General features: G+C 30.7%; 1 protein-coding gene across 10 annotated transcripts in view; it reads left to right on the plus strand.

Annotated features, from left to right (window-relative positions):
• The window catches only part of LOC139894375 (uncharacterized), a 65,347-nt gene that overhangs the window by 13,165 nt on the left and 34,357 nt on the right, over nt 1-17,825 (plus strand). For 3 of the 10 annotated variants that reach the window (XR_011774957.1, XR_011774949.1, XR_011774948.1), the window contains exon 1: nt 9,575-9,951. The exons of 4 other annotated variants lie outside the window; for them this stretch is intronic. The gene's annotated coding sequence lies outside the window, so the exon portion shown is untranslated. Of the gene's footprint in view, nt 1-9,574; nt 9,952-17,825 lie in introns of those variants that run through there. 3 more of the 10 variants (XR_011774955.1, XR_011774953.1, XR_011774956.1) reach the window with 2 other exon arrangements.

Below are 17,825 nucleotides of genomic sequence, written 5' to 3' on the forward strand. Positions count from 1 at the left end.
AAATTTCTTATATATACATATATATATTTTACAATATACATATTCTAATATAATAATTATTTATAGATATCTTATATTTATATATAAATTCATTTTTATATACAACTTAATCACTTATACCTTATCTTACATATTTAGTTTTAGATATCAATTGTATTTTATTATTTTACATTCTTGTATATATATACACTTTATATTGATATATTTATATATACATGTATATTTATAAACAATTATTCATGAATCCTCGGGCACAGTCAGATGGTAATTGATTACATGATTATAGATTTCAAAAAATTTCGAGACTCAACATTACAGATTTTTGCTTATCGTGTCGGAAACATGTAAAGATTAAGTTTAAATTTGGTCGGAAATTCCCGGGTCATCACAGTACCTACCCGTTAAAGAAATTTCGTCCCGAAATTTGAGTGAGGTCGTCATGGCTAACAATAAATATGTTTTCCTGACGAATATGAGTTGATTAATAGAGTTTTATCATTAATGACTAATATAGATAACATAATTCGATTATTCGAAGAGCACGAATGAAGCTATCACAAAAGAGTGAAATGAATAAATGAAGTTTGGTTTTTTTTTTTTTTTTTTTTTTTACGTTGTCTTGGTTGAATTCCGGAATTCAAGGGATTCAAAAGAAAATCTTGGAAATCTATAAGATCTGATTCTTCGAGATTTAAGAAAATTAGGATCTCTTTAATTAAATGCGATGATCTGCCTCGATTACTATGTCTGATATTTCTATTATAAATTAAGCTCTTCCGTTCCATTATTCTCACCATTCCTATACTTTCTTTCTTGGTTCATATACCCAAAATATTGTGAAAATGCTTAATCTAGTTCTAATCCTTGTCCTTATTCTTACTATCATAACAATCATTCTCCTTTTCCAACTTCCACCGGAGGAATCCGTCTATTTCTACTATGCTTTAGGGATTATTGTATTTATAATCCTCCCGTGTCTTTATATTGCTATACGCACTGATATCCACAGTTTGTAATTTTGGTGTTGTTGTCGGGCTTTATATCTTTCCTTATATTTCAATGTCCCTATATCTGTTTTCTATAATCATTGTCATCCACAGTTAATACTTCTTCCTCTTTGCTGCGATTTATACTCCAATTTCTATTTCTTTTGGAGCTTTGTCCCTTCTTTTCTTCTTTTTACGATTGGACATCTCTTGTAATGGTCCAAAATTCGTAAGTATGGAGTTTCGAATGAATATAATATTCTAACCAAGAAAGAACGTAATAACACGATTTGATTTGTCAAATTACTAGAGTCACTGAGAATAGAACTATCAAGAATATATCTTCTTGATATGTTCAGAAGTTAATTAGAATGAAAGAGTTATGTAACATGTCACCTGATGACGTTATAATCTGTGAATCATCATGTTCCATTTAGAAACTCAGCATGACTTACTGTAATATAATCACGTTGATCAAGTGTCATTATATTATACTAACTCATGCATCAGTTTCCAACATTACTTCAATAGCATTCATATTTTTAGCTCGAAATTTTACAGAATATAGAAACTAACAGTTTCTATATGATGTAATACTGATAGCACGAAGAGATTAATGATTTCAGATAAGAATAGTTATAAAAATATCTTCAGAAATATGAAGGATATTTATAATGAAAGATATGATAATATCTTTGAATATCTAAGATCAGAGGATGATGGAAACTATTGTCTGCAAGGGTTTAGAGTAAGGAGCAAGATATTCACTAAAGACTTTAGCAGACATTGAATCATTTGGATTCTTTGAAGTCAAACTTATTCTTTGTGATTTGTCCACGACTTTCATCCTAGTTTCGCATAATCTGCTTTTCGGTACTAAATTTTCTATTGAATGTTTCCAATATAATGATACACAGGAAGCACGAAGAGGTATATAATTTTGGACGAGAATATTTATGAAAATATCCTCAGAAATATCGAAGATATTGAGGATGATATTTTGGAATTTCTAAGTTCGGTGGTTGATGGAGAAAGATTTTCCGCAAGATTTTAACATGAGCACAGAGCAAGATATTCGTTGAAGGTTTCATCGGATTCAGAATTACCTGGATTCTTTAAATATATAGTATGGTCCTTGTATTTGTCCTTGGTCTCCTTTGTGGTTAGCTCAATCCGTTTTCCACTTCCAGCTTTTCTGAGCTTTTCCAACATACTATACTTTATCATCAAACTTTCGATGATTATGGTCGTTTACGGTTGTCTATGGTTTCTGCTGCTTCATTCAGCTTTTTCAACATTTAGAGTATTGATTTGTGACTGGGTGCTTTTCAGAATTTCCGAATAGAAGATCATTATTTTAAGATATAAATGTTATACATATAACTGTTGATGTAGATATGTTGTAAGTTTTCAAAGTACTGCTTGCCGATTCTTCTACATTTACTGCTACCATATCTGAATCATTGGTTATCGATCTGAGGTGATTTCAAGAGAATTGTGTTTTTAGATGATTAAACGCTGACGGTAATATGGTGGAATATAAAAGGTTCCCCTGTAACAATAAAAGAGCATACATATAAATCAAGGTGATAATAAGGTTGTTTCGAACGAAAAGTCGAAGTTGATTTGCTGGAGCTGTGACAAAATTTGCTACTTTGAAAGGAATTACCAAGTTATTTTGGGTAATAATAACACTAAGGAATTAGCACAACTATGTGTTAAATGTTTACTCAGTTTCCGAGAGTTTTTCAGATGTATAACTAAATGCATCAATCTTTTCTCCCGTAGATGAAGTGCGGTTGATTCATCCCATCGATTGAAGTGTTTTCAAGAATCATGAAAGGTTTGAACGCAGATTGTAATTGTGATGATACGAATGGGGTTTAAAATGAAATCAAGTGGCAAACTTGAAGAATTGTTTAGTTTCATATGTTATAATCAATATTTTAATTCATTTTAATTGTTCAGTGTTGGTAGTCCACAGTAACAGTCCAGTAATTCATATATAGTTTAATATATAATATTTGAATTAATTAATAAGTTTCGTGACCCGTATACGTCTCAGACTCGATCACAACTCAAACTATATATATATATATATATATATATATATATATATATATATATATATATATATATATATATAGATGGGTCGATATGATATGTCAAAACATTGTATACGTGTCCCGATATTTAAAGTGCGTAAAATAACAGAAATTAAATAACGATAAATAAAATTGCGAGAATATAAATTGCGATAAAATAAATTGCGATAATTAAATTGCGATAAATAAAGTGTAATACGGAATTAACAGTTAGCTAGGAACAGTTAGCTAGGATTTTGTTAGTGTGGTTTCTTAATAAAATTTAATATTGTTAATTAGTCTGTTTCTAATCAATTTTTATTGTGTCCATTATTTCTTCATTATGCCACTTGTTGGATTCTGATAGGTCAAAATCCAAATATGAAATTGAATTTGAATGAAAATAGTTATTCTTTGGTGAACGGATACATATCTCGGTGGTTGTAAATAGGATAGTGAATAACTGTTGAATCAGATTCAAAGAATATACAGTGTAACTTATTAATGTGAAATTTAAATATTCCTCGGGTATTACCTACCAGTTAAAATATTTTCACCATTAACAGTTTGTACAAGAGAATTTTTAATTACAATCTTTATGAAAACATATATACATATATATTTTCTTCAGATATAATCATGAATTTAATGAGTTAATGTGATATTAATCTCATTTGATTTACCATTAGAATAAGAATATATAATATCTAAAACATTAGAGATTACATAATTGCCATGTCGAATGAAAATAAAATAGATAGGACGATACGTAGAACGATGATTATACTCGAGATACAGAATGAGATGTCGAAGCTGGTGATGCGGATGTTGTTGTTGTTGGTACTGGTTATGCTGCTGGTGCTGCTGATGGTGGTACTGTTGCTGTTGGGGTTACAAGTGTTGCTAGTGCTGAGATTGATGATGATGTTGGTGTAGTAAGTATAACTTGTAATTCACGCACCATTCTTGTCAGGGTTTCTATCCTACCCTCTATCATTTCTATCCATCCACTCATCTAATTCGATAGATCTTGGTTATCAATTTGAAGTTCCCTAACTTCTTCTAATATTCCCCTTCGATTGGTATTCGGAAATAGAGGTTGAATATTTTCTGAGATTGCAGTAACGCGACCTTCGAGGTGGAAAACTTTAGCAAGAAGGGTGAATACAGTATTGCGCATAGGTTCACCGGTGAGTACATCGTTTTCTCCGATGTTAGGAGGTAAGTTTGGTTCGCGGTAGGGCTCGCCTTCTTCATTTCTCCATCGAGTGAGTAAGTCTCGGACCCACTCCCATTTCCTCCAGAAAGAAAAATAACTAAATGGTTGAGGCACTTCCTGTTCATTGACTTCGGAGTCTGCTTCAATATACATCTCGAAATCGCTTTCGAAACTAATGGAATCCAAGCTAGGTGTAGGATCCATCTCTCACGATCAGTTAAAGGGTTTTGATATGAAATGATTTTCGAATATCAAATGATATTCTTAATTATATATAGAATATCTATACATACTTCCAAAGATCCCGTGAATTACGGAGAAAATTAAGGAAACGTGTCAGATAAAGTCTACAGTGACAGATACGCTAAGATATGGATTTTGTCTATACACTATTCATGCAATCATTGCAGTAAGATGTGTCTAGACTAAGAATAATAAGCAGGTAATTTTCGACACGAAATGATAAGCAAAACTTTTGACATGCAGACACGGTCGAAGTCCAGACTCACTAATGCATCCTAACGACTTATCAGTTAGACACACTAATGCAGACTTGGTTCGCTAAGACCACCGCTCTGATACCAACTGTGAAGACCCGTCCTAATCCATCCGGATGAAGTCCATATCGATTATAAACGATTCACAACAGTTGATTACATTGCGAGGTACTTGACCTCTATATGATACATTTTACAAACACTGCATTCATTTTTGAAAAGACATTCTTTCATTACATCTAAAGTTGACGGCATGCATACCATTTCATAATATATCTATCTATAATTGACTTAATAATAATAATCTTGATTAACTCAATGACTTGAATGCAACGTCTTTTGAAATATGTCATGAATGACTCCAAGTAATATCTCTAAAATGAGCAAATGCACAGCGGAAGATTTCTTTCGTACCTGAGAATAAACATGCTTTCAAGTGTCAACCAAAAGGTTGGTGAGTTCATTATTTTAACATAAATAAACATTTCATAATTTTAATAAACCACAAGATTTCATATTTCCGTTTCTCGTAACCATACATCCCATGCATAGAGACAAAAATATCATTCATATGGATTGAACACCTGGTAACCGACATTCACAGTATACATATAAGAATATCCCCATCATTCTGGGATCCTCCTTCGGACATGATATAAATTTCGAAGTACTAAAGCATCCGGTACTTTGGATGGGGCTTGTTGGGCCCGATAGATCTATCTTTAGAGTTCGCGTCAATTAGGGTGTCTGTTCCCTAATTCTTAGATTACCAGACTTAATAAAAAGGGGCATATTCGATTTCGATCATTCAACCATATAATGTAGTTTTAATTACTTGTGTCTATTTCGTAAAACAGTTATAAAAACAGCGCATGTATTCTCAGTCCCAAAAATATATATTGCAAAAGCATTTAAAAAGGGATTAATGAAACTCACGCATATAAATATTGTAAAACAGTTAATAAAGCATTTGCATGTATTCTCAGCCCAAAAAAATGTAAAGAGTAAAAAGGGCAAATGAAACTCACAATACTGTATTTTGTAGTAAAAATACATATGACGACATTGAACAAGTGCAGGGTTGACCTCGAATTCACGAACCTATATCATTTGTATATATTAATACATATAATGGTAATCAAATAATTTCATTTATTAATCTTATAATATTTATATGTTAAGTGTTGTAATTATATGAATTTTATGAGAAATCCTAAGTAATATATATACTTTATGTATATTTTATATCCTAAATTATATGTTATCTATTTTTTTTATTTTGTATATACTTTTAAAATAATTAATATTTATACTTACGATTATATATATATATTTATATGTAATTAGTATCTTTATCAAAAGTCAATAACTTGCTATAAGTAAGAATGTTAATATACCCCATATATAATTATATTTAATATGAATATCAATATATTTTTATATATATAATATTTAGTTGTCATGAAAATATTAATGATAATGATAAAAAATGATAGTTTTCAAACATAATAATAATTATACTAATAATAATCTTAATGAAAATACTAATATTAATAATAGTGTCAAAATGTTAACTACTACTTATTTTGGCATGTGATAATAATAATAATAACTAATGATAAAAATACTACTAACAATGACAAGAATAATAATAATAATAATAATAATAATAATAATAATAATAATAATAATAATAATAATAATAATAATAATGATAATTAGATCATAATACTAATAATACTTACAATTCTAATTCTAATTCTAATTATAATACTAGGAATAATAATAACAACAATAATAACAACAACAACAACAACAACAATAATAATAATAATAATAATAATAATAATAATAATAATAATAATAATAATAATAATAATAATGAGTAAATAAATAAATTGGCTACCTTGATGAAATAGCTAAAAAGATAAAAACTGCCATCGGCCGGGCTTGAACCCGCGACCTCCCGTTCACTCGAAACACCCTTAACCAATGAGCTGTTGCTCGATTTCTGATATAACATGCAACCCAATTTTATTTAACTATTATATTTTCTGTTTCTAATTCTACCTCTTCCTCTTCAACCTCACAGACCCGATCAGTTACAACATCGAATTAATTCTTGTTTTGGTTTAGGAATGATAACGAAAACAGCTTAATAATGGTTGTGTATTATTTTGATTATCAAAAAAAAAAAAAAATCAAAGTAGCAGTAACAAAAACAGTTCGTAGCAACCTCATATGAACTCCTATCGTGATTTTTAAATTAAAAGCATTTTAGATCCAACTTACAACATGAAAAAGTTTGCACTCGACTCCTTGAAAGTTTCTGGACAATCAATTTGATTTGAAACATCAAAATGAATACGAATTTGGCTATGAACCTGTCGTTTGACTTTTTGATAATTAAGGGTTGACTCCAAAATTCGAAATCGATAGACAGAATTGGACCTTGATAATTTGCAGGTAGTTTAAACGAAGATTTTCTAACCTATCTGCATTTACACATTTTGAAATTTCATTCGGAATCGTGGTTTGACAAAAAAAATAAATAAGAACAGAGGACGAGTTTTAAATTTCTTGGAATTTCTGTTTTTTTTTTTTTTTAAATCCTCAATTGCAGTGATACACTAGCTGTATATAATATGGTGATCGAGTAAATGGATTTAGTGAAAACAATAGGATGAATTTTTGTTTTATAACAATTGAAGTCGACCGAAATCAGTTTTAAGGACAGAAATATGAAAAAAAAAATATATAACAAAAAAGGTGAAACAGATTGGTACTGGTTTTTGGATTGTTATAACACTGAATCTTGACAGAAACAAAAATCCAACTATAGTGTGAAAGATACATATAACAACTTGTACGATCTTTATTTATATAATTTATATAATTGAAATTAATATTAATAATAATAAATAATTAAATATATTAGTAATAGTAATAATTATATAAATAATAATTATAAATAATAATGCTACTAATAAAAAAATTATAATAATGATAACAATAATAGATCTTATTATTTTTGATAAATTATTTTTGATAAATAATATCTATGATATAAGAATATGATATAAGAATATTGATATTAGTATTGGTATTATTAATGCAAGTAATGATAAAATTATTATAACGACTACAATATAAATTTATATTTACAGTTAATATATACAATTTACTAATCATGTAATTTTTAATGATTATGTATATAGCAACTTTCATTAAGTATAAATTTCTTATATATACATATATATATTTTACAATATACATATTCTAATATAATAATTATTTATAGATATCTTATATTTATATATAAATTCATTTTTATATACAACTTAATCACTTATACCTTATCTTACATATTTAGTTTTAGATATATCAATTGTATTTTATTATTTTACATTCTTGTATATATATACACTTTATATTGATATATTTATATATACATGTATATTTATAAACAATTATTCATGAATCCTCGGGCACAGTCAGATGGTAATTGATTACATGATTATAGATTTCAAAAAATTTCGAGACTCAACATTACAAATTTTTGCTTATCGTGTCGGAAACATGTAAAGATTAAGTTTAAATTTGGTCGGAAATTCCCGGGTCATCACACAATGCCCATTCAATTTCTATCATAAATGACCAATGCTAAAGAACAAAGTGAACCTACAATTCTTATTTTTCTTCGGTGGTCCAGCAAATCATTATAAATTGAGAATCAACAATTTGTAGTAGCTAGTTTGTCCTGAAGCGTTGCAACCCGAGCCTACAAAGAAATATTGAGACTATGTTCATATACTTTGAATCAATGTTGTAAAAAACCCGATTACTCGCCGATTAATCCCCGATTAATCATTTTTTAGAGTAATCCGTTCCGATTTCTCAAAATTCGTTTAATTGGTCGGTCAACGTCAATTAGTAGGTCAAAATCTAACTTGGTAATAAAAGTCGGTCATAGTCAAAATTAGTCAACATTCAACATGAATTTAAACTAGACATTTATAGTTTTTGAACAAAATGAATCATTTTATATAATTATGTTAAAATTCATGTTTATTTTTTTAGTTTTCTTCTATATTTACACATATAATTTTTTTGAAATTTAATATTTAAATGTATAAAGTACAATCCGATTAATTATAATTAATCCCGAATTACCGATTAGTCCTTCAATAATCCCGACCGATTAATCTCCGAATAGCGAATTTTGCAACTTTGCTTTGAATCACTCAATCCTCTTTCTATTGAGGTATCAATTACCATGAACAAGTGCAAGGAAAATGCCTGATGATGCCCATAGGCCCATTAGACTGTTTCAAACTCTGACTGTGATGTTAAAGTCAAATTGTGCACTTTTTGATGAAAATGTGGGTTTTTGATTGTGACTGTATTCGACATTTGTTAACCCTAAATGTCAAATTTTTGTGTCAAATATTTGTAGGGTGATGTGGTAAAATATAATTGGAAGTGGAGTAGAAAAAAAATTAATTAATAATATAAATAAATGGCTTTAAATTGTGATTGGCTGGACACTTCAACTGACGCAACCTTACCCTCCGTTGAAAATTCGACAAACGGTGTGTTCCGTCAACTTTTGAGGCCGCCTTATTTCCGTTGCATTTCGTCAGACGGTGACACCTCACCTCACCTCACCTCATATTTATCAGATGTATTCATTTTTACAGATCTATATGACTATATCCCTCTCTCATCAGATCTAAAATTCATCTCACCAGATTCATCTTCATCTCTCTAGTAACATTATCATAGTAACATTATCATCTTCATCGATCACAGATACATCTCAAATCTCACCTTCATAAAACATCATCAAAAATCAGAAAACACAATAAATATCCCAGATCTAATTTTCATCTTCATCTTCATGCCTTCGTATGTATTTTCATGAAAGTTTGTGGATCTTCAAGTTTGAAGATAAAAATACAAAACAAGCTCATAATCATCATTCTTACCATTAACCTAACCTTCCTCAACTTCTAGCTCGAATTTACAACTACAAATCAAGTGAATATCTAGAGTTCTTTGAAAAGAGACTCTACCATTACAAACTGGATCTTGTATCTACCAACTTCAAGGACTTAGAGCAAGCACGTGGTATGAAGTCAAGATATCATATTCTGCTTCTGTAGGTACAATACATCATCTTCTTTGGAGGTGGCAAAGTGGGTGGGTCAGCGGGTTGGGTAAAAGATCAAAACATGTTAGAGTCAGAACTCAGAACAGGTCTTTTATCTTTCTCTTTGTTTCGTATATATAATTATATATAATAAATATAATCATAATATAAATAATTAATTAATGTAAGTAATGTATTAAATATGGTTAAAGCACCTGTATAGTTAAGATATTAGTAATAAGGTTGAATTAAGAGATCTAACAGGTTGTAAGTCCCAAATAAATACTTATTATTTTTGTTTGTCGAAAAAATATTGTTCGTTAGCTTAAATAACAATAAAATATCATCGAAGTTCCAATAATGCTCATTATTATTGTCAATGTGACATTCAGTATGACAATAAGTTTATAAATCACTCTTTTTAACAACTCTTTTTAATTAAAATGAAGAACAAATTAAACACTTATCTAATATTTATATATATATATATATATATATATATATATATATATATATATATATATAAATTCAATAAAAAGTCAAATTAGACTATAATCATAATAACAAGTCAAAGGAAACTTATTTCACTCATTCATATATCAATACCAAGATATATCAAGAACTATTTCTTTTCCAAAAAAATGAGTAAATCAAATTACCCCGATCACTTAGACTCAGAAACCTAGAGCTAGACTCAGAAACCTAGAGCAGATCTGGTGTCCTAATTGGCGAACAGAAAATAATTTAACATCTTCATTTGCTTTATGCATGGACGAATATGCAGATTTGCAAGAATCAAAAGATAAACAATAATTTATAATATTTATGCATGAAGAGACGAATACTCAGAAACCGTAAATTATAATTTTATAATATTTATAATAATATAAACTTCCCCTCCATTTTTTCTTTCTTTTATATTTATATTTATATTTATATTTATATGCATCGAAAGATAACAGAAAAGAATTCAACATCTTCATTGCAGAGCCGAATTTGCAGATCTGCACGAATCCATATGCTCCAAAGTGTTAGTGTGTGTTTAAGCATGCAAACCATCTTTGCTTTTTGGTGTTATATGAATATCATAAAACAAAAGTCCACACACAAACACACACATATATGTGTGTGTGTGTGAATAGATGTACCGAAGGCTCGTTAAGTATGACGTCAAATATTCTCCATTGAAGTCTATTTATAGGATTTGAATCATATCTTAATAAATATTGATCATCGTGAAAGAAATTTTTGCACGTAGACGGTCATACAACTGCTCCGTACAACATTTTACGCAAGAGAAAAACAAATTAGTTAGGCCCACCATACCCAAAACCATCTCCTTTTCTACTATATATCTTTTTCCTTATAAACTCCAAAACCTATAAAAACTTACTCTAAAACTTCTCTTCTTTCAAACTTTAAAATATATGATATATTAATGATGATTCACAAGTAACACCATGAATAGGGTATAGTAAGTATAAAAATCCCAAGTCTAAATCATCTTTTAAACTTAATATAATCGTGGAACATAATATAAACTAAACTTACGAATTACTTAATATAAACTAAACTAAAACTAGTTAAATGTTTTGCATTGGGATTTGAGCATCTTCTTGGTAACTAGTTTTGTTTTTTCTTTGAAAATTGAATATCCACAATGCCTTCAGCAATATCCGCTTCACTAGTCCACAGAAAAATCATCAACGATACATTTAACTTCCGTGGAGTGGAATTGACAGGAATTCGGGATCAAGGCCATCGTGCTAACACTTTGCCCTGTACTCGTGTCAATGATCACGAGCATATCTTGGTACAATCTAGCAACAATCGGCTTTCGTCGATCGATGAATCTTAAAGTCATTTTTGCTTCAATCCCTTCGTCGGTAATAGTGATTGGTGGAGTTGACAACTCCTCCTTCGACATATGCTTGTTGCTCCAGGTTGTCAGCGTAGCGAAATCCCCGATGATCAAAGATAAAAAGTCTGAAATTAATGTAATGTATGAACTTATAAACTCTTAATAGAGATATTTATGTATTTTTTATATTATTTTCATTAATAAATAAAATAAATGTTTGTGATAAAAATACAACCTACGATGGTGGTACTTTTTCACAAACATTTATGTTATTTATTAATGAAAATAATATAAAAAAAATACATAAATATCCCTATTAAGAGTTTATAAGTTTATACATTACATTAATTTCAGACTTTTTATCTTGGATCATCGGGGATTTCGATATGCTGACAACCTAGATCAACAAGCATATGTCGAAGGAGGAGCTGCCAACTCCACCAATCACTATTATCGACGAATGGATTGAAGCAAAAATGACTTTAAGATTCATCGATCGGCGAAAGCCGATTGTTGCTAGATTGTACCAAGATATGCTCGTGATCATTGGCATGAGTACTCGGAAAAGTTTTAGCAAGATGGCATTGATCCCGAATTCCTGTCAATTACACTCCACAAGAGTTAGGTGTACGAGAGACAAAGATGACTTGGTGATTTTTCCGTGGGCCAGTGAAGCTGATATTGCTGAAGGCATTGTGGATATTTAATTTTCAAAGAAAAAACAAAACCACTTACTAAGAAGATGCTCAAATCCCAATGCAAAACATTTAACTAGTTTTAGTTTATATTAAGTAATTCGTAAGTGAAGCTTAGGTTATATTATGTTCTACGATTTTATTAAGTTTAGAAGATGATTTAGACTTGGGATTTTTGATACTTACAATGCCCTATTGATGGTGTTACTTGCGAATCATCATTAATATATCATATATTTTTAAAGTTTGAAAGAAAAAGTTAAAGTTTTAGAGTAACTTTTTATAGGTTTTGGACTTTATAAGGAAAAAGATCAGTAGAAATGGAGATGGTTTAGGGTATGGTGGGCCTCACTAATTTGTTTTTCTGTTCCGTAAAATGTTATACGGAGTAGTTGTAAGACCGTCCAAGTGCAATAATTTCTTTCACGATGATCAATATTATAAATTCTTAATCATTATTAGGATATGATTCAAATCCTATAAGTAGACTTCAATGGAAAATATTTGACGTCATACTTAACGAGCCTTCTGTACATCTATTCACAGAGACATATATGTTTGTGTGTGGACTTTTGTTTTATGATATTCATATATCACCAAAAGGCAAAGAAGGTTTGCATGCTTAAACACGCACTAAAACTTTGGAGTATATGGATTCGTGCAGATATGCAAATTCGGCTCTGCAATGAAGATGTTGAATTCTTTTCTGTTATCTTTCGATGCATACAAAAAACGAATGGAGGGGAGGTTTATATTTTAAATTACGGATTAGGATATTATTCTTAAATGGAGAACTTTTGATGTCATTTTTAACGAGCAAGAAATACATATATTCTCACACGAAATTGCGAGAACTTTTTAATTACATGGTTTTTATGCATTAAATTCAATAAATGTTATTTAATGCTCATAACATTGGTAAACAAATATACACAACCATAAATTACATGTTCAATTGTGAATTATATGAAATGTTCGCATGGTTACAAACACATGTGAACGAGAAAATTATATAGTTAAACTTAAAATATTTTTTCAAACTATTTTTTTGTTTAATCTTACTCTCCGTTAACAATCATATGTGATTCAACCTACTTCCATGTGAAAATCCTTGTGATTTAACAGTTCTTGCAGTTCTGTACCTTTTTGGGTTCTCGTTTGAACTTCTGACTACATCATGATCCAAGGGTTTGAAAAACCTCCTCATTGACCAAAGCATGCTCAGTGGCCTTTAACTCCTTCAACTTACTGCTATTGCATTCAATAACCAACCCGTTGCTAAACTAGCCTTGTACTTGTGAATATTATCCACGTTTTACCACAAATAGACTCACAAAGTCACAATCATTGCCGATACAAGGGCATAAGCTTTTGACCGATCCAAGTACCAAATTCTTTGATGTTGCACAGTTTTGACACCACAGGTCCCAAGTCGACATCCATGCAACCACAAACAGGGGGATCCAAGTTAATAACGCCAGATTCAACTGAATTGGGCTTAAGGCCTAAACTAACATCCAACCTTAAACATCAGGGCCCAAAACAGAATCAATTTGGGCTATAGTGTTAACAGTACTAGGCAAGACTTTAGGTCCAACATCTCCTCCGATCCCAACCCAACTTAGATATCAAAATTGATCAGACTCATCGCCAACACAAACATCTTTTCCAACCCCGATCTCATCACAGTTACGATTAAACACACCAGCTTCATCAACCATTTTATATGTATGTAGTTAATACAGTAGTTAATTAATCATCACTTGTTAATATTTATATTTACTAAGCTTAATTTTATCAAAATTCGTCTAACTTCCTCTATTTCCGTTAGTAGCTCGAGTGTAAAATCACTGACTGAGCAATCATCTCTTTGTTTTCATCTGATTATCCGGCGACGGCGGCTGATAGACTGCGACACACGTTGACTAAGTGAACGAAATTTTTCTTTGATTTCAGGTATCTCTTAATTTCTCAGATTTACGATGCATTGATACTCTCGAATAAGATGTTCCAGAGTACACAATCTCTTTAGGTGGCTAATATCACTGAATGGGTGTTTATTAGGTTGAGAAATACATTGAAAGGCGAAACTACTAATTTAATTGATTTTACATGTTTCTAAGGTTTAAATACTTTGAGTAATATAATATGTTGTTTGATGTTTAATATTAGTGTTGTCTTTTTGTTGTATTAAATATATGATTTTTAGTAGAAAAAGGAGCTCGCGCGATGCTGCGGGGCTTTTGGCTTGCGTATTCATAGTTAACGGAGCGTATTATAGGTGTGTATATGTATTGAATATAGTCCGAAGTATTGATCGTTTTTTTAAGTGTCCGTTTCGCGTATAATTAGTCCCGTTGTGTTCGTAAGATTTTTTTGAGTTAAATGGCCTTTTGCATATTCTTTTGCTAAATTGATGAGCTAGATTGTGGAAATGAAACCAAATCATGTTTATTTTTGATGATTTTTGATTTTCTTGGGCTTTTCATTATTTTAAAATTGCGGATGCCGATAATGAGCTGGATTTGAATTTAAAGCACACACATTTAAGTTTAGTATAATCGTACATGGCTTCAAGTTAGGTGAAATGCTAAATTAAAATTATGATGTCTAAACTGTATGTTTTATCTATTCAGAAAAAACAACTCGGAAGCTAGCCGTCTAGGTTAGAATGGTGCGTGCAAGTACTCAAACTTGTTGCCTTCTGCTTTGCATGATAACGTTACAAGCCTTATGCAGGTACTTTCTTACATGATCAATTATGTAATTGGTTGACTTTGACTTTATTTTTCGTCAGTTATAGTAATACAATTACAAGAGTAGCATACATAGATGGTTGCTAATTTTTCTTGTTTTTTATGATGCAAATGTTAAAGGGCGGACCAGTATGTCTTAGAAGTTGGTCAAGAGTTACTAAAGGAAACTCTACAATTACAAACCAGATCCCGTATCTACCAACTTCAAGGGCTTAGACCAAGCACGTGCTATGAAGTCAAGATATCATATCCTGCTGTAGGTACAATACATCATCATCTTTTGAGGTGGCAAAGTGGGTAGGTCAGTGGGTTGGGTAAGAGGTCAAAACGTGACCAAGTCAGAACTCGGAACATGTATTTTATATTTTCTTTAGTTTCTATATAAATATAAATATTTAATGTAGTTAACATATAATGTATTAAATATGCTTTAAACACTTATGTAATTAAGATACTAGTAATAATGTCGAAATTGACTCAAGTAAGTCGGGATTTTGAGCATTTTGCTAACATTTTGCCCACTACTTGTTTCAACGATCACGACCATCTGGTTGTACAATCTTGCTAAAACCGGCTTCTGCGATCGATGTGTCTTTAAGTGATTTTCGCTTCAATCCCTTCGTCGGTGATAATGATATTAGGAGTTGGAATTTTCTGATTGCTCATATGTTTGTAGCTCTAATTTGATAACATATTAACATCCCCAATGGTCCAAGTTAAAAAGTCTGAAATAAATTTAAAAATAAGTATGAATAAGTAGTGTATAAATATATAAACTTTCCGCTTCAATGCTCTATCAAATATTTACGAACACTCCTTGATCAATACTAACCCACGTTGTTGGTGCCAACCTCTCATCACCTCAACAGATTAGTACCAACAACTCATTAAACCCAGTTGATGACCATTAATTACCACGATTGTTGGTGTCAACCTCTCATCATCTTCAAAGGATCAATACCCACCGACTAAACACCAGTTGATTACCACCAATCACCTACGATTCTCATCCAGCTCTTCACGTAAAAATAATCATCCAGGCTCAGATGAAAAGCGCTACGAAAAAAAAACAGTAGAAGAAAAGGCAATTTTCATCAAAGAAAAGACAACTAGAGCCTTGGTAATTATATTTTTCTGCAAATTATTTAAGCAAAAGTACGACCTTCAAAAAAACTCTTTAAATTGTTGAAAAAAGTAGATTACGTTGGAATCTATATATTTCGCGATGAGAATTATATGAAGATTTATAAGTTCCTGGTTGCAAATAAGTTGGTGATATTCAAATTTTCTGTGGACAACAAAATAATGATCGATGGTACAATTTATATGGTTTTCAAAAACAGGCGTGTTCTCATCAAAGGTAGTAATATAATTAAGGTTTTTTTTTTTATTCATGATGTAATGTAACTTCTTTAATGATTGTTTTATTTGAAATACGAGAAAAAAGTTATTTTTAAAATAAAACGAAAACAAAATAACTTCCTTTTTCTCCTATTTAATATAAAACAATCATTAAAGAAATTACATTACATCATGAATAAAAAAGATAATTTTTTTTTTTAATTATATTACTACCTTTAATGATTATACACCTCTTTATGAAACCACATAAATTGTACCAGCGAGCATGATTTTGTTGACCACCAAAAAATTTGAAGATCGCCAACTTATTTACAACAACAAACTTATAAATCTCCATACACTTTTCATTGAGGAGTGTATAAATTTCAATGTAATCCACTTATTTCAGATATTTAAACTGTTTTTTTGAAGGTCGTGCTTTTTCTTAAATAATTTTCAAAAAAAAATAAAAAATTAGACAAGGCTCTAGATATCTTTTCCTTAATGAAAATTGCCTTCTCTTCTTAGCTTATTAGCATCCCTCTTCTGCAGTTAGGAATTGTCCGAAAAGGTTCGCCTCTTCGTAGGGCTTTTCATCTTAGGCTTGGATGATTATTTTTTATAGATAAAGCTGGATAAGAATCGTTGGTGATTGGTGGTAATCAACTGAAGTTGAGTCATTGGTGGATTACTGATTCTTTGAAGATGATGAGAGTGTTAAGGCTAGAACCTGCCTTCTATCAGAGTAGAACCCTAATCGATTATCAATCACAAACAAGCAAGCCGAATAATAAATAATAAACACAGAATAAAAACAACACGAGAATTATAGTGGTTCGGTTTCTAGGTGAAACCTACATCCACTTTGGAACTAGAGAGTATTATTATTAATTTGGAGGTGATGATTTACAAGTACAATGAGAGACTATATATAGACTAAGAAAAGAACAATAAAAGTCGGCCCAACCAATTAGGGTTGGCCAGACCCTGACTTGGTCACCAAGTAAACTCCAGGCCTGTTTTTATTGGGCTTAAATACCGAAGCCTACACCTCAACAATCTCCCACTTGGAGGCTTCGAATAACATCGATCTGCACTCTTGTACTTCTGCAATGCAAGACTCAGCTCATCTCTTCTCTCTCTAGTTCCTGCCTTCTCTTCAATGTTCCTGAAGGCCAGTTGAAGCTATGCACAGCTTCAACTTATCCAGCGTTACTGGTTTGGTGAACATATC

This window comes from Rutidosis leptorrhynchoides, chromosome 2, assembly GCF_046630445.1.
Source record: "Rutidosis leptorrhynchoides isolate AG116_Rl617_1_P2 chromosome 2, CSIRO_AGI_Rlap_v1, whole genome shotgun sequence".
Taxonomy (NCBI): Eukaryota; Viridiplantae; Streptophyta; class Magnoliopsida; order Asterales; family Asteraceae; genus Rutidosis; species Rutidosis leptorrhynchoides.